The following is a 19,259-nucleotide window of genomic DNA, read 5'->3' on the forward strand; positions in this document are numbered from 1 at the left end:
CATTTGGTGCCCTCTAGTGACATTACTGCACATTAGTAGTTTCTAAAGTTCTGTGTGAAATACTGATACAATTAGAGCTAGATAAAATGATTTTAAAAATAGACACAATCTATTTACAGTATAGTAAAGGTACATTTTGTTTCTTCTGGAAGTTTAAACCATGCTTTTTAAAGGAGTCCTTATTAAGGGACCTTGGAGCTCATCTAGTCGTTGACGGTCATTTAGTCCAGGGATGGGGAACCCATGGTCCTCCAGATGTGGTTGGATTCCAGTTCCCATCAGCATCCATCAAAATGGCCATTGGTCAGGAATGATGGCAGTTGTAAGAGCCACAGGTTCCTCGCTCCTGATATAGTCCAACTATCAGTTCAGCAAAGTAGCCTTCAACAGCATATTACTCTACCAAAAAACTGTGATGGAAATATTTGATTCAATTTATTCAGAGGTACAGCAGATTTGGGAGCTACATGCAGTTTCTGAGTTGGTGATTTTTCTATCAGTCCCAAGCAAGTAAGTAAAGTAGTGTTTCAAGTCAATGACGTACCCTTGTTCTTTCTGTTCTCCCAGCAACATGCTAGATCTAAGGGGGAGAGAACATGGGGAAAGGAAACAGTAGTAGCAAAAACTGTGGCAAGGGGCTAGAGATCAAGGGCCATCCTGTAAGGGAAAGGAGGAATTATACTATCTTCTAGTGGGAGAGTTACTCTTGTATTTTTTGCTGCCAAGGAGGGGAGGAGTAGCTTATTGGATTTTCTGCCTCAGTTCCAAAATATAACTTGCCCTGGCCTACTCTGTTCCTTGAGTGGGCGGTAGGAGCAGGAGGGGAAGGAGTACCATTTGCTGCTCTGCTTCAGGCAAAAAATGACTTGGGCTGGCCCTGGGGAAGAGGGTCTTTAATCTTTTGTCCCTACAATGGTCCTGATCTCAAATGGGTGGGCACATCTTGTGGCACCAGTGGGAGTTTTCCTCTCACTGCAAACAGCTGTTGACTGTGATCACAACACAAACAATATGTTAAAGTACCCCTTTCTTACAGTCCCAATCTGGTTTACCACCATCAATCCAGATATTTTTCATCCACACAAGGGCAAAAGATGTGAATAGCACCATGTCTAGTTTGGCCCTGAGTGATGAATACACAAATCTGAATTTACCCCCAGTCCAGCCACCACAACAAGATGTGCATTTCATCTGTTCACAAAGACCTTGGCACTTCATCAGTAGCATACATTTTTTAAAAATCTTGTGTTCTTGTGTACAAGAAACAGATTTAAATACCTCACTGCTAATCACAAATTGAATCAATCATTTATGGTTTCGTCTTGATAGCATTCCTTCTATTTCTGAAGTTCAAAGGTGAATGACAAAACACTACCATCCAGACAGAAGAGGGAGTTATCAGTAGGTTTAGCAAAACTCCACGTTTTGCAGAAATACACGAACTGGGGGGAGTATACAAAGTGTATGTGGGGAGAGGGAGAACCCCAAACAGCCTATTGAAGAATGAGCATGCTCAGTGAAATGGGGGGGGGCAGAAAAACAAGTGGGAAGGGACATGGAATGGAACAGCCTAGGAAAGGGCATGACTGACTGAACAGGAGCATTCCACAGTGCAACATTTTGTTGTAGGCCCCATTTATATGTTACTATTTTTATTGCACTGACCTTTGTCTTCCTCACCTATTCTACCTACCTTTTATCACCTCTTATTTGTTACACTGTGTTTTAATTGAACTATGAACTCTGTAGAGGATAGACAATGTCCTTTGCTCTACAAATAACCTAGCAATATGTTAAGCAATTATTTCAAGATGTTTACACACAGGGAGCTCCACAGTCTGAGTAACCATGTTTACTCAGAACTACATCCCACTGTAGTAAGTAGGCTTAAAACTGCTGCTTCAAGAGTTTATTTTAACCAATAGGAATATATCATTTTGATTGTGACCTTTATGTGTGATGTACTATATAGGAGATCTTCCAGAGAAACACATTGTTAGTATTCCATAATTTTAAAGTAAATATCTTGCTGCTACTCACATCACTTTCAGAGCATTGCAGAGAAAAGTAAAAAAAACTCCCCAAACAAACAAACAAACAAACTCCCCTGTTAAGATCACTACTTGTTCATATAATTTCCAATTGGCCAATTAATTATTGTCCCCTCAAAGCCACAAACTCATGGGAGTTCTCCAGCAACAACACCAAATAGCAATGAATAAGGCCATATAAAGTACACAACTGTCAGTTTATATCATTGTTGCCTCAGGTTTTCCAGTATCCAAAAAGTTTCAAAAATAAAATAGGTTGATTCTAACACATCAGAAAAGCTGGTTTATATCATGGACAGAGTACAAACTAAAAATCCATTTTCAGTATCCTACCACCGCTAAGGAAAGCCACAGAGTTATCTCTGTAACTTTACCCTGTAACATTTTTCTAATATTTCCATTTGTGAAACAGAATAAATGTTTATCTACCTGCAACCGGGTCTACTGTATACAGAGTTCTATTTTGAAACTGTTATGTTGTGAAGTTATATAGCCTTACTAGCTAGAAGAACAAGAATACTATACAAAAAAACAAGAAAACTTTAAAAATCATGACAGGGAGGGAGGGTTATAAAAGGCAATAGCAGAGGAAACCTGTTTGTTCTAAATATCAGATTTTTAAAAAAATGTTATAGAAGAAATGTGGGAGAAAAACCTATCTTTAGAAAACTTAAAGAGTTACAGAAAGAATTATTAATTATATTTATTTGTCCCTTACTATAAAAATGTCTCAAAATAACCTATAGTTATAAAAGTATACATAATACAGAATTTAATATACATCCAAAATAAATAAAAAACATAAAAGGTGCAATCCAACTCACTTTTCCAGCAGGCTGGGGTGAGTTGGATGCTGCAGAGGCTCCAATAGCAGCAGCCCTCCGCTGTGGCAGAGATGTGGCTCTGCCAAGAGCCTGCCGGCACTGCCAGAGGTCCACCGGGGATGGCCAGCCTGGTAGATGGAGGGCTGGAGGAAGCCCTGAAAATGGCATTCTGGAGGTGTGGTGAGGGGGATCTTACACAAAATCTTTCTCATGTTCAGACCCCTCCCTCAGGTCCTGATCCCTCTGCAAACTCCACCCGCCTTTTGGAGTAAACTTTTTTAAAAAATTGCATTAAGGCTTACGGGGAGTGCTTACTCCCCAGGAGGCCTATTTGCCAGAGCCAGCACTTCCCAGACAGCTTGTGCACAGAGCTCCCAATGGAGCCCACATTCAGCTGGGCCCTGGGGCTCCTAAGCAGGAGGAGGATCCACAGAGGTTTCCACCGGCTCCTCCTCCAGCCCCCCTTCCATCGGCTCCCCAGCAGTTGGATTGCTCTGCAACTGACTAAAGGTTCACATATTGCAATAACATTAAAAGGACAAATCCCACTCCACCCTACTAAATATGAACCCCCAATACAGGCTTGGGTATAGTCATACCCTATAACCCCAATTAAAATCCAAATTCTTGGGTGAACAGAAACCTAAAAGTTTGTAATGATGGTGTCAGGCAAATTTCTCAGGGGAGATCATTCCATAGTCAGTGAGCCACCACTGAAAAAGCCCATTCTTGTGTTGCCACCCTTTCCACCTTCCTCAGAGAGGTACATGAAGAAGGGCCTCAGATGATGAATGCAAGGTCCAGGCAGATTCATGTGGGGAGAGGCGGTCCCTAAGGTTCTGGGGTCCTGAGGTCAAAACCAGCACTTTGAATTGAGCCCAGAATCTAACTGGCAGCCAATACAGTTAGGCCATGATCGGTGTTACAAATTCAGACCTCCTCCTCCCAGCCAATAATCTGCACTATTGCGGCATCCACACTGCACTACTGTGGTTTCCAAACTATATTTAAAGGCAGCCCCACATATAGTGCATTACAATAATCTAACCTAAAGGTTACCAGAGCATAAATAACAGAAGCTAGGCTATTCCTGTCCAGATAGGGTCACAGCTGTGTCACCAGATGAAGCTGATGGAAGGCACTCCACACCACTGAAGCCACTTGTGCCTCCAATAACCGTACTGGATCCAGAAGTACCCCTATATAGAAATATTTCTATATCTTTCTAAAATTGTATAGAGCAAGGGTTCCCAAACTGTGGTCCGTGGGCCACTGGTGGTCTGTGAGCTTCATTCAGGTGAATTAAAAATCATACAGTACCTAGCACAGTGCATTACAATTGCTACAATAGACAAAAAAATTATTAAGTGGTCCACCAAGACCATCAGCAATTTTCAAGTGGTCTGTGGGGGGGGAAGTTTGGGAACCACTGGTATATATAGTAATTATATACCTAGTAGAAAAATGAGTTGCTCCATTGAGATGGCTCTTCCAAAGATCACAATCAAGTCTAAAGGTCTTATTTTAGTCTACCTTACTGCAGCCTTTGTTACGGTTGATCACTCTCTTGTTGGACTCACTTCGTGACCTTGGGTTTTGTGGTTCTGTTCTTGGTTGGTTGGTTTTTTATTTGTTGGGCCATTCATTTAATGTGTTGGCTGGAGGGTGTGCATCATCCTCTTTTCCCATCTCAGTTGGGGTACCACAGGGCTCAGTTTTAGGACCCTTATTGTTTTCCCTTTATGTGCTACCCCTGGGCAACCTTATTCGGTAGCCTTCAATATCATTTGTATGCTGATGGCACACAGTTATATTTTTAAACCCCAGAACTCTCTTCTGATGTCCAACATCATAGTACAGCATGTCTTTTGGAAATTTCAGCCTGGGTGCTTCATCGGCACCTGAAACTTAATATGGCGAAGACAGAATTGCTCATCTTTCATCTTAAGCCCTCTTTGCAATATACATTTTCCATCACTGTTAACAACGCCCCTCTTTATCCTGTGAAGGAAGCACATCAACTTTTTACTTTTGACTCTTCTCTTTCTTTTGTTTTCCACATTAAGGCTGTAGCAAAGTCTTTTCATTTTTTCCTCTATAATATTGCTAGAATCAGGCCTTTATTGTTTGTCTCCTGTGCAAATACATGAGTTCATGCTTTAGTTATTGCTCGCCTTGACTATTGCAATCTTCTTTTGACTGGTCTTCCACAAACTTGTATCAGTCCTTTGGTTTCTATTCAACACTCCACTGCTAAGGTCATTTATTTAAGCCCAACTTTTTGACCATGTTACTCTGCTTTTGAACTCCCTTTACTGGCTCCCTATTTATTTCAGGATTCAGTACAAGCTTCTTAACATTTAAAGCTTTACACAATCTGGCTCCCCTTTAGCTCCCAGTTCTTATTTCTCATTATAGCCCTCAAACTCTGTGCTCCTTACCCGTCCCTGGGTTGTTTGCTCTCTAGCTAGACTTTGGCCATTTTCTCTTGCTGCTCCGTATTCCCTGGAATTGTCTCCCAGAGCACTTGAGGACTGCTCCCTCAATTTCAGTTTAAAAAACATCCTTTTCCTCAAAGCTTTTGGAGTTTCAACTTAGGGTTGTTGTTTTTTTTAAAAAAAATCTATATTTATATACTTAGAGTATGTGTATTTGAAGTCCTCACTTTGTCCTCTATTTGTTTCCCCTCACTTTCTTTTTTGTCCTCATTTTATTTTGTTTAGATTGTAAGCCTTTTTTGGGCAGGAACTTGTTTTTATTGTTTCAATTTTATGTACAGTGCCGTGTGCATCTTATGGCACTATATAAATAGACAACAATGCACTATATCAACACAACTGTGCTAAAATGTAAAAGGCAGAAGCAATTCCTAAAACGTATATGGACAAAGTTCCTGATGTGAAAAAAAAATTAATAGGCACAATACTAAAAGGAAGTAGAGATTAATCCATTACACAAACCAAAACGTCATAACCACCTATGTGGAACAATTGTTTTATGCACTGATTTCAGATTATTATTGATGGTATAATTAGGATAAAACCAATGCAAGTCCACAATATTTGCAAATCACCCTATACTTACATATGCTACTTTCTCCTACTTATTTGTTTATTTATTATATTTATACCCTGCCCTTTGCCCCACTAGGAGCCCAGGGCAACAACAAACGCACTAAAAACACTCTAAAACATCATAAAAACAGACTTTAAAATATATTACATCAATACATCTTTAAAAACATATTAAAACAAAACAGTAATTTTTAAAAGGCTTTAAAAGCATGTTAAAAAACAAATTCCAACACAAACGCAGACTGGGATAAGGTCTCTACTTAAAAGGATTGTTGAAAGAGGAAAAGATAACAGAGATGGTGCCTGTCTAATATTTAAAGGAAGGGAATTCCAAAGGGTTGGTGTCACTACACTAAAAGTCCATTTCCTATGTTGTGCAGAACGGACCTCCTGATAAGATGGTATCTGCAGGAAGTCATCACCTGCACAGCATAGTGATCAACTGGGTATATAAGGGGTAAGACGATCTTTCAGGTATCCTGGTCCCAAGCTGTATAGGACTTTGTATACCAAAACTAGAACCTTGAACTTAGCCCGGTAGCTAATAGGCAGCCAGTGCAATTCTTTCAGCAGTGGGGTGACATGTTGGCAATACCCTGCCCCAGTGAACAGTTGCACCACCACATTTTGCACCAGCTGCAGCTTCCATACCAACCTCAAGAGCAGCCCCACATACAGCACATTACAGTAATCTAGCCTGGAAGTTACCAGTGCATGGGCAACAGTGGTCAAGCTAGCCTGGTCGAGAAACGGCTGCAGCTGTCTTACCAGCTGAAGCTGGTAAAAGACACTCCTAGCCACTGAGGTCTCCTGGACCTCTAGTGACAAAGATGAATTGAGGAGCACCCCTAGACTACGGACCTGTTCTTTCAGATGGAGTATGACTCCATCCAAAGCAGGCAATTGACCAATTATCCGAACTTGGGAACCACCAACCCACAGTACCTCCGTCTTGCTAGGAATCAGATTCAGTTTATTCACCATCCAGCCCACTACTGAGTCCAGGCAGCGGTTCAGGGCTTGCACGGCCTCTCCCGATTCAGACGTTATAGAGAAACAGAGCTGAGTATCATCAGTGTACTGCTGACACCTCACCCCAAATCTCCTGATGTCCGTTCCGAAGGGCTTCATCTAGATGTTAAATAGCATGGGGGACAAGATGGTACCCTACGGCACCCCACAGCACAATTGCCAGTGGGCCGAAAGACAATTACCCAATACAATTTTCTGAAAACGATCCTGGAGATAGGATCGGAACCACTGTAAAACAGTGCCTCCCATACCCATCTCACTAAGTCAGCTCGGAAGGATATCATGCTCAATGGTATCAAAAGCCGCTGAGAGATCAAGTAAGAATAACAAGGTCTCACTCCCCCTGTCCTTCTCCCGATAAATGTCATCCATCAGGGCGACCAAGGGCGACTCGGTCCCACACCTAGGCCTGAACCCAGCTTGAAATGGGTCAAGATAATCTGTTTCATCCAAGAGTATTTACAATTGCTGAGCCACAATCCTCTCAATCACCTACCCTTCCTTGTGTGGACTAACTGTCTCTCAGTTCTTCATCTTTAACAGACATATAATATTTATTTACCTCAAAGAAGCCTGGTCTATATAGTCAAATATCACCAATGATAAGGATCAAAGTACTCTGATGGGATCCCAAAGGAGATAGTGACAAATACAGTCTCTAAGTCACTTTTAAATATGTGTGTGTTACATTTGAAAACAGCCTGTGCGTTAGGACTTACTCCACCAGACTCCATTTCCTAGTATGACATAATGTGGAGCCAGGGCTAGACCCATCACAGGCAAGATGGCATTAGTATAGAGATGTTTTATGTGACGAACACAGAAAATGGAACATAGGAAATGGAGACTGGTGCTATACATTAGGGCAGCAAGGACAGCAGATCACCAAGTAGTCAGTGTTTTTTAAATGTTTCCACATAGTAACAGTAACTATTTATTATTAAATAATTATATATTAATAAGATAGGGTGGCATACACTGTCCTCTCCTCTAATCCTCTTAACAGCCTTGTGCAGTTGGTTAGGGTGAGAGGTAGTAACTGGTCCAAGGAACTCAATAGGATTTGTGGCTGACCTAGGATTTAAACCCACTCTAACCCCATCACTAACCTCTATACCACAGTGACCCTCAATAGGTACATCCATGCTAAATCAGGGGAGTGAAGAATAGTCTGGTCTTAACAGGGTCTTCTCCAAGCTGTGGGCACAGATTGGCCTATGGCAGGGGTGGAAATCTCAGAACTGGGGGCCAATGCATCCCCCAGGCCTCTCTTTCAAGTTCTTAGGACTCTCCCCAGTCCACACTCCCTCTCACTAGGCCATGTCCCTCACTGCTCTGCATCACACCCTTCTCAATTGTTTTTGCTTGGTTGGAATATGTCCTTGAACTGTGATAATGCCTCTTGCTTGCCTGGATAGCGAGTCCTGATTTTTGTGTGGTGGAATTCAGCCTACCATACAAAGGCAAGAGTCTCATCTGTTGCTCACCTAAATTTGCATCTGACCCTGCCCTCCACTGGCATGCAAGGTAGGTTGCCCATGATGGAGTGTGGCCCTCAAGCTGAAAAAAGGTTCTCAACCCTGGACTATAGGATCACCTGAGAATACCCAGGCAAGCTGCTGTTTCAACCTGGATGGCATGCTCTTCCCCCCACCTTTTTTTTGCTCAAGACTGCCACCACCTTGAAGTGCTACAGGTGCTCAAAATCAGAATGTACTCTCCCATAGCAGAATTAGTATTACAGTTGATAGTAACACCAAATGGTTGCTGCTGCCTTATTCCCACCAATCATCCTCAGATGCAGAAATACTCTCTCCGACTCTACAGCAGTTATAGTTTGTAGTAATATCTACTGTTGGTCTTAGTTATGCACACATGCTGAACAGGAGTCCACAATATTAGGGATATGACAAATGTTATATCTACTGTAAAAGTAAGAGTATATGAGAGCAGAGTTCTTGTGAAGATAAACATAATAAAAATCCATAATATACATTAAACGTGCTATACTAATAACAGTGTCAAAATCATTTTTGCATTACAAAAAGAAATTCTAGACACACAAAAATCTGAACCTGTTTTATTTATAGAAAGTATCTATACAATGAAATTAAAGTAAGTGAATATTTGAACCACATGTAATCCAAAACAGAAGGTATCAAGACATCCTTACAACATTTGAACAACACAAGCCACTTGGGATCTTAAACTGAATTTATTCTGGTTCCCTTCCCATTTGCTTTGCAAATGGAGCTGATAGTGCAACCCAGAGAGTGGTTTGAAAGCACTTGACACTTGTAAGCTGTTCTGACCGCCTATGGAGGAACAGCAGAGTGATACAAACCAATAAATATATATGGGTAGCACAGTCTGTGCCACAAAGATCAGTTTTAGGACAGCATGCTCCCAAAGCATGCTGCAATTTTTCTTCCTGCTCTTCATGTTTAATGATACAGTACCACTAAACTAAGATGCATCCAAACTCAGAGGAAGGCAATGGTAAACCACCTCTGAATACCTCTTACCACGAAAACCCTATGAACAGAGTATCCAAAATGCAACACGAGATAGTGCTGGAAGATGAGACCCCCAGGTCAGAAGGCACTCAACGAGCTACTTGTTAAAACAAAAAGGGATTGTGAAGAGCTCCAAAAAGATCTCTCCAAACTGAGTGAATGGGCGGAAAAATGGCAAATGCAATTCAATATAAACAAGTGTAAAATTATGCATATTGGAGCAAAAAATCTGAATTTCACATATACACTCATGGGGTCTGAACTGGCGGTGACTGACCAGGAGAGAGACCTCGGGGTTGTAGTGGACAGCACGATGAAAATGTCGACCCAGTGTGCGGCAGCTGTGAAAAAGGCAAATTCCATGCTAGCGATAATTAGGAAAGGTATTGAAAATAAAACAGCCGATATCATAATGCCGTTGTATAAATCTATGGTGCGGCCGCATTTGGAATACTGTGTACAGTTCTGGTCGCCTCATCTCAAAAAGGATATTCTAGAGTTGGAAAAGGTTCAGAAGAGGGCAACCAGAATGATCAAGGGGATGGAGCGACTCCCTTATGAGGAAAGGTTGCAGCATTTGGGGCTTTTTAGTTTAGAGAAAAGGCGGGTCAGAGGAGACATGATAGAAGTGTATAAAATTATGCATGGCACTGAGAAAGTGGATAGAGAAAAGTTCTTCTCCCTCTCTCATAATACTAGAACTCGTGGACATTCAAAGAACCTGAATGTTGGAAGATTCAGGACAGACAAAAGGAAGTACTTCTTTACTCAGCGCATAGTTAAACTATGGAATTTGCTCCCACAAGATGCAGTAATGGCCACCAGCTTGGACGGCTTTAAAAGAAGATTAGACAAATTCATGGAGGACAGGGCTATCAATGGCTACTAGCCGTGATGGCTGTGCTCTGCCACCCTAGTCAGAGGCAGCATGCTTCTGAAAACCAGTTGCCGGAAGCCTCAGGAGGGGAGAGTGTTCTTGCACTCGGGTCCTGCTTGCGGGCTTCCCCCAGGCACCTGGTTGGCCACTGTGAGAACAGGATGCTGGACTAGATGGGCCACTGGCCTGATCCAGCAGGCTCTTCTTATGTTCTTATGTTCTTACTGGGGAAGAACAAAGGACAAGTACGAGTAGCGCTGTGACTAATGACACAGCTGGGTCAAAGCCGAAAGGAAGCCCAGAGGATGATGCACAAAGATGCAAAAGAAGAGTCCAGAGTTGTATGATGCACACAATAGGAACATGGAATGTGAGAAGCAGGAATCAGGGAAAGTTAGAAATTGTCAAGCAAGAAATGGAATGTATCAACATTACAATACTTGACATGAGTGAATTAAAATGGACTGGAGTGGGACATTTTCAATCAGGCAACTACAAAATATTTTATGCAGGAAATGAGAAATTAAGAAGAAATGGGGTTGCTCTGATAGTGAGAAGTGATGTAGCAAAAGTAATTAGGAGCTATAATGCAAGGTCTGAGTGAGTTATATCAATGAGATTAAACGGGAAAGCTATCAACCAAGCCATCATCCAAGTCTACACTCCAACGGCAAACGCAGAAGAAGAGGAATTGGAGAGATTTTATGAAGAAGTACAGGAAGAAACTGATCACACACCAAAACAAGATGTACTGATAACCATGGGGGACTGGAATGCAAAATTAGGGAACAAAGAAGAACTTGGAATTGTGGGGAAATGGGGCTTAGCGGATAGAAATGAAGCAGGAGAAAGACTTATTGAATTCTGTGAAGCCAACAATTTGTTTCTTGCCAACACATTTTTTGAGCAACTGCAAAGATGACTATACACGTGGAGATCACCAAATGGCCAATATAGGAATCAAATTGATTATATAATTGGAAACAGAAGATGGAGAAGTTCCATACTTTCTGCAAAAACAAGACCAGGAGCAGACTGCGGTACGGACCATGAACTGGTCGTGTCGAAAATCAGAGTAAAGCTAAAGAAGAACAACAAAGCAATCATAATGCCAAAACACAATTTAAATAATACCCCAGAAGAATATAAAGATCAAATAAGGAACAGGTTTGAGACTTTAAACTTCGTTGACAGAGAACCGGAAGAACTATGGAGTGAAGTCAGAGACATTATCAGGGAAGAATGCAAAAAGACAATACCTCTAGTTAAAAAGAGAGAAAGACCTCAATGGATGACTTGAAAAACTCTTAAAATTGTTAAAGAGAGAAGGAAAGCAAAAGCAAAAGGAGACAGAAATATGGTTAGAACCCTAAATGCAACAATACAGAGACTAGTATGTAGGGACAAAGAGAACTATTACAATAATTATTGTATAGAAACAGAAGAGGACAACAAAAAGGGAAGAACAAGAGCCCTATTCCAAAAGATTAGAGAAATGAAAGGGAAATTTAAACCACAAGTAGGGATGTTGAATAATCAACAGGGGAACACACTGACTGACCGAGATGAAATAAAAGGAACATGGAAGCAATACACCGAAGAACTGTATAAAAGAGATGCCAGAATGACAGATTCATTCATGGAGGAACCGTATGATGAAGAACCAGAAATTTTAGAATGTGAGGTGAAAGCTGCTCTTAAAATACTTGGAAGAAACAAATCACCAGGAACAGATGGCATATCAATAGAGTTGCTACAAGCTACTGAGACTGAATCTGTCCAAATTTTGACAAAAAATTGTCAAGCAATATGGAAAACTAAACAATGGCCCACAGACTGGAAGCGTTCAATATACATCCCAATTACAAAGAAAGGGGATCCCAGGGAATGCAGTAATTATCAAACTATTGCCTTAATATCCCAAGTAAAGTAATGCTCAAGATTCTACAACAAAGGCTCTTACCATATATGAAGCAAGAAATGCCAGACATCCAAGCTGGATTTAGAAAGGGAAGAGGCACCAGAGATCATATCGCGAACATACGTTGGATAATGGAACAGAGCAAGGAATTTCAGAAAGAAATTACCCTGTGCTTTATAGATTACAGCAAAGTCTTTGATTGTGTAGATCATGAAAAACTATGGAATGCTTTAAAAGAAATGGGGGTGCCACAGCATCTGATTGTCCTGATGTGCAACCTATACTCCGGACAAGAGGCTACTGTAAGGACAGAACATGGAGAAACTGAGTGGTTCCTCATTGGAAAAGGTGTGAGACAGGGGTGTATTTTATCACCCTATTTGTTTAATCTATATGCAGAACATATCATACAGAAAGCGGGATTGGACCAAGATGAAGGAGGTGTGAAAATTGGAAAGAGAAATATCAATAATTTAAGATATGCAGATGATACCATACTACTAGCAGAAAGCAGTAATTATTTGAAACAAATGCTGATGAAAGTTAAAGCAGGACTACAGGACAAAAGCAGGACTACAGCTGAACGTCAAGAAGACTGAAGTAATGACAACAGAAGATTTATGTAACTTTAAAGTTGACAATGAGGACATTGAACTTGTCAAGGATTATCAATACCTTGGCACAGTCATTAACCAAAATGGGGACAATAGTCAAGAAATCAGAAGAAGGTTAGGACTGGGGAGGGCAGCTATGAGAAAACTAGAAAAGGTCCTCAAATGCAAAGATGTATCACTGAACATTAAAGTGAGGATCATTCAGATCATGGCATTCCCGATCTCTATATATGGATGTGAAAGTTAGACAGTGAAAAAAGCGGATAAGACAAAAAATCAGCTCATTTGAAATGTGGTGTTGGAGGAGAGCTTTGCGCTTACCATGGCCTGCGAAAAAGACAAATAATTGGGTGTTAGAACAAATTAAATCAGAACTGTCACTAGAAGCTAAAATGATGAAACTGAGGTTATCATACTTTGGACACATCATGAGAAGACATGATTTACTAGAAAAGACAATAATGCTGAGAAAAACAGAAGGGAGTAGAAAAAGAGGAAGGCCAAACAAGAGATGGATTGATTCCATCAAGGAAGCCACAGACCTGAACTTACAAGATCTGAACAGGGTGGTTCATGACAGATGCTCTTGGAGGTCACTGATTCATAGGGTTGCCATAAGTCGTAATCGACTTGAAGGCACATAACAACAAACCACTAAACTAGGGATGCTGAAAGTTCTTGTACAGATGTTTAATTTGCATATTCACTTCCCATATCTTTGGTTTAAAAGCACAAATGTTCTATATGTATTGCTTTTCTCATCATAATAATGTTGTGATGATCAGCAAAAATGCATCTTCCGATAACAAATCCCCTGCAGCTGTTAATGGCACATGAATCCTAATCCTTGTTGAGGTACACAAGCCTAATTATCGTCTACTGTAACCGGCCATTAAAGACAACCCAGTGTCACACAACGCAGAGCACCAGCAATTCACATTCCCTACCCTTGAATATTCAAGGGCTGTACTGGGATATGGGAATTTTATGGAAGTTACATATTGTATCTGTGGTATTATACAGGCCTCACAATTTTACCATAAAGTGATTTTCCCCCAGAAAATGAAAGGAAATATGTGCCATGCAATCATAGCTGAAAAAAGAGTGAAACATCTGTAAACTATTCACCCAATTTGGAAAAGTCTCCTAACTTCTGTGATGAGATTAGAGATAGCTGTTGTTATTAGAGCTGCTTGGGAAGAGATCCAGTAACTAAGAGACATTACAACAATTCCTACCCATAAGTGGGGGGTCATGTTTGGTCTGGAAGGGGTGGTGGAGAAACTGGGAAATCCTGGTGATATCCTGCATTGGCCTATAGACTGGACATGCTTGCAAGACAACTCGGGAGATTACTTCTCTTCAATCACATGTGGGTTGGGGAAAGAAGGAGGCCTTTGGAGAAGACCTTGTCCATGCACAAACCCATGTTTACATGAAGTTTTGCTTTCTACCATGTTACTGTGAAGGTTTTTTCTTTCCAGATTCCATTTCTACTTGGTCTTGAAGGCCTGATTTTCTACTTTCATTCATTACAATTCCTGAATTTTTGTATTCAATTTATGTTGTCACAACTGGTAATTTGGCATCAGGCAGGGACTAGACCAGCCTTTCCCAACTAGTGGGCCACCAGATGTTGTTGGACCACAACTCCCATCAGCCTCAGCCAGCATTGCCAACGGTCAGGAAAGATGGGAATTGTGGTCCAACAATATCTGGTGGCCCACTAGTTGGGAAAGGCTGGACTAGACAGAACATGCAGTTAGGTCACACTGCAAATCCTGGAGTGGGGCAGTTAGGAAGCCTCAGAGGCTTTGGACTGCAATTCAGTCATCCAGCTGCAATGTGTGCTGTACCTCCAGACCAATGGCGAGGAACAATAGGAACATGTATTGACCCTGAGCTATCCACCTTCCATGATTTTATCCAGCAGACAGGATACATGTAGCTTACCCAGCAAGGGACCTAGGCACTGAGTTACAAAAGGTGGGTCAGGAATCAAGGCTGGTGGGTGGCAACAGCACCACAACCACTATACATGGTAAACAATTATGAACTGGGTTCTCCAATGGCTTAAATGTGGATCTCAAGTCAGATGAACTGGCTCCAGCTCTCTTACAACAAACTGTTGAAAATTGGTTATTCGATAAGGATAGCCTGCTTTCACCCCATGTCAGCATTTTGGTGTTCTGTTCCTCTTGCTCTGCTTCCTACTGTGGCCACAACCTAGCGGTGCAATGATTAAGCTACTAAAACTCAATTTTAGGATTTTAAAAGACTACCTCCTAGATTCTAGATTTATAACAGAATTGTATTGATTATATTATTTCAAATTAATCCTATTAGTCTAAGGAGGGAAAGTTATGATGGCCCAAAATAATAATATTAGAAATGCTATTAAAGAGACACAGATATGATTTTTTTTAGAAGTTGCTTTGATACATGCTAAAGCTAAATTCTTATGAAAGTTTACCTGGGAATAAGAGTGTTTTCAAAGATATATGTACAGGGTCAAGCTGCATACCATTATCTGACTAATTTTAGAGACAATAATATAATGCAATCAAAATAATAAATAAAAATGTAATTTACCAGGAAGTTTCTCCGTTTCATGCTTGAGCTGAAAAGAAACAACCTTAGGTTACATTATCAGCATTGGCAAGGCTCATATCCTAAAACATTTTATTAGGAATGTCAACTTTCAAGTTGCAATGTGTTTGGAACCATGACATAGCACTAAGTTTTTCACTACATTTGTAATTGTAGCTTATTATTGTGATTGTTTTAATATTGTTCTGTGAACAAGTCTGTCTACATCACCTCAGCCACATTTGAAGTACAGAAGTGATTGCTAAGTAAATAAATGTAACTTTGCAAATAGCATAAAAATTTTGTAATCCTTAAAGAAAATATCTAGAGGCTGTATCCAGTGTTAGACCTACTGAAAACAATGGACTTAGGCCCATTAATTTTAGTGGGTCTACTCTGAGTAGAACTTAAGTTGGACACAATCCCAGATATTTGTATTTTCTCAATTCTACCACATACTACAAAACTCAAAGGACTTACTTTAGAGTAGCCATGAATAAGATTGCACTAATTGCTTAGCTGTCCTGTTTAGTGTCCTATCCGCAGGACCACTTCAGTACCCTTTCTGTAAACTCTGCAAAGACTTCTTAAAATTATCTCACAATCCCTCATATGTTGCCCTAGGCACCTTCTGGGAGGAAGGGCAGGATATAAATTTAATAAATAAATAATAAATATAGCCAGGCTTTATAGGGAGGCAATGGTAAACCCCTTCTGAATACCACTTATCGTGAAAACCCTATTCATAGGGTAGCCATAAGTCGGGATCGACTTGAAGACAGTCCATTTCCAGTTTTATAGACCCAATTGCTTACTTAATCCTGATCTGATGTTCTTATATCCTGTTACTCCCACCTTCTGCTACTTCATCCCACTTGCAATTAAAGTAGCTTAATACCTCTCCCATGCAGCTCAGGTCCTCTCTCCACAAACAACAATCTGAACTCAAAGCAGTAGTCAGATTGCTGCTATGATTACATTTGGGAACAATGCTTTCAGAACCAACTGTATGCTGTGAAAATAAAACCAAAGCTGTGAATCTCAAGGATCAAACTAATCTAGTTGCTTGGATAAAACATTAATCTGTTTAGGGTGACCATATTACCAATTACTTTTATATCTAAACTAATGTTTTCAGAAACATTAATACAATTCCCATTAGTATCCTGATTTGAGGTTTGCCTTGTTGCCTTTGTGGATGATATATGCCAAGAGATGGAAAAGGGGAGGGTGACCATGATGATTCGTCTGAATATCTCAGCAGCATTCAGTACTATCAACCATGCAAACTGGTGCAGAATGCTGTTGCTGCTCCCCATATGGTGTGTGGGGCAGCAAGATGGGACCGTATTATTAATCCTGAAAGCACTACAGTGGCTGCCAGTGAGCTACCAGGTCTGATTCAAGCAGCTGAGAACTCAAGTACTTGAAGAGGCACCTTCCCTAGTACCAGCTAACCCAAATTTTGCAATCTGCAGCAGAAGCCCTTCTTGTGATGCCCTTGGGGAATATGACCCTAGGGATCACCCAAGAGATAGGGCCTTCTCAGTGGCTACAGAACTCCCTCCCTACAGTAATCAGATTGTTCCCCCACAATTTGTTCATCAGGCAGCAGCTTAAACATTATTGTTTTGGCAGACCTTTGGCACACAACTGGAGTGACACTATTAGCATAATGTATTATTATTATTGTATACTTTTTGTGCATTGTGGTTCTACTTTTGTTTTTAATGCTGTATTTTTATTATTATAGTCACCCTGAGTTGTCATAAAAGGAAGGGCAAGTTATAAGGGGGGGAAATCATCACCATCGTCATATTTCTGTTGTTCTAGGTTGAGACTAAGGAACAATGCTTCAGATAATTTCTAGATCTCACAAAGTTCTCCTGGGAGACTGCTAGTCCTCTCTGCAGCCATTGGTTGCCGCAAAGCTCCATTTTGCACCCCATGCTATTTAACATCTACATAAAGCCACTGGGAACCATCTGGGGAGCTGGAGTAAAGCGTCAACAGTATACCAGTAATACCTACAGTAGTTCTATTTCTCCAAGTCATCAAGTTTTGGGTGGCATTTGGGATCAGTGATGAAGTCAAATAAATTGAAACTTAATCTGGAGAAGACAAAGGTGTTTATGATTGGGGGAATCACCTGATCAAGGAGTAGATTACAACTTGTTCTGGATCAAGATGTACTCTCATTCAAGGCTCAGGTTCATAGAAGTACTTCTGGATCTAATGCTGCTCATGAATGTTCAAGTGTTGAGGGTTTCTGAGTTCTTTTACAAGTTTAGGCTAGTATGATAGTCAAATCTTTTTATGGGCATAAATTAGCTGTCCATTGTTATTCATATTTCAATAACATTCAGATTAAACTACTGCAATGTGCTCTGTGTAGGACTGCTTTTGAAAAGTGTTCAGAAACTATGTACAACTAGTCCTGAATGCAGCAGCAAAAATATTAATGGGAGGACACCATGTTGAGCGTAACACTCCAGTTTTGTGTCAACTTCAGTGGTCAACTTTCAAGCTCAATTCAAAGTGCTGGCTTTGATCTTTATAGCCCTAAATGAGCTGAAGCCAAGTTATGTTAAGGGCAGCCTTCTCCCATGGCAATCTACTCATCTTGATCATCTTTGGAGGCCTTGCTTTGAATAATGTCCCATCATCTGATGGGCTGGCAATAACCATGCAAGTCAAGGCTTTTCGGCATCAGTACAGCCCCTGCCCCCAGTGGTGGTTGGTGCCTATTTAGACTGGTGTGGAGGGTTGGAGGCAGGGAGACCCACATAAGGTGGATCCAGAGGCAACAATGGGCAGAGCCAACTAATTCTAGATTTGTCTATATCCTCCTCTCTACTGAGTGCTATAAGGGCAGCACTGAAACTAAAGCAGAGGAAGCTAACCACTGGACTAGTGGTAAATAGGAAGGCAGGCATTTGGCCACTGTTACCAAATTCTTCCAAGCTACACAGCAAGTGGATTGGACTGTGAAAGACCAACCCAAATGGTGTTTGCATTTTGACCAATTTGTAGGGCAGTACAATATCTCAGAGAGGAGGTCAGGTCTCCTGCTCCCCTGGTGCATTCACTATAGCTGCCCAATTCCCCTGCTTTTTAAAGTTTGATAGAAATAGCTGTGGGCTATAGGTACATTCTTAAACCGTGCATTAGTGAATTTCCCTGCTTTTTAATCCGGGAGGTAAGAAATGGGATCCTGTGCAAGTTTGCTGAGAATGGATTGATCATTTGCATGCTTATTAAGTTCAATGGGATTTACTCCCCTGCAATCATGCTTAGGATAGGTGAAACTGACCACAGAGGATGGGGAGGGGAGAAGGAGGAGGAGGGAGGGGAGGAAATGTAGAGGGGAGGACTGGGAGGGGAGCAGGCAGGAGGGGGAGAGAAGAAGGACAGGTTTGATCATTTTCATGTGGATGCAGGAGGATGAAGAGGGGGAAGGGGAAGGAGGAGGAGGGGATTGGAAGGGGATGGGGATGGGGAGGGAGCAGCAAAGGAAGGGGGAGGGAAGGGGCAAGAGGGAAGGGATAGGAGGGAGGAGAAGGAAGGGAGGGTTTGATCATTTGCATACTTTTTGAGTTCAATCGGATTTATTTCTATGCGATCATGTTTGAAAATGGAAATGGACTGCCTTCAAGTTGATCCCAACTTATGGCAACCCTATGAATAGGGATTTCATGGTAAGCAGTATTTAGAGGTGGTTTACCATTGCCTTCCTCTGAGGCTGAAAGGCAGTGACTGGC

This window comes from Rhineura floridana, chromosome 1 (assembly GCF_030035675.1).
Source record: "Rhineura floridana isolate rRhiFlo1 chromosome 1, rRhiFlo1.hap2, whole genome shotgun sequence".
Taxonomy (NCBI): domain Eukaryota; kingdom Metazoa; phylum Chordata; class Lepidosauria; order Squamata; family Rhineuridae; genus Rhineura; species Rhineura floridana.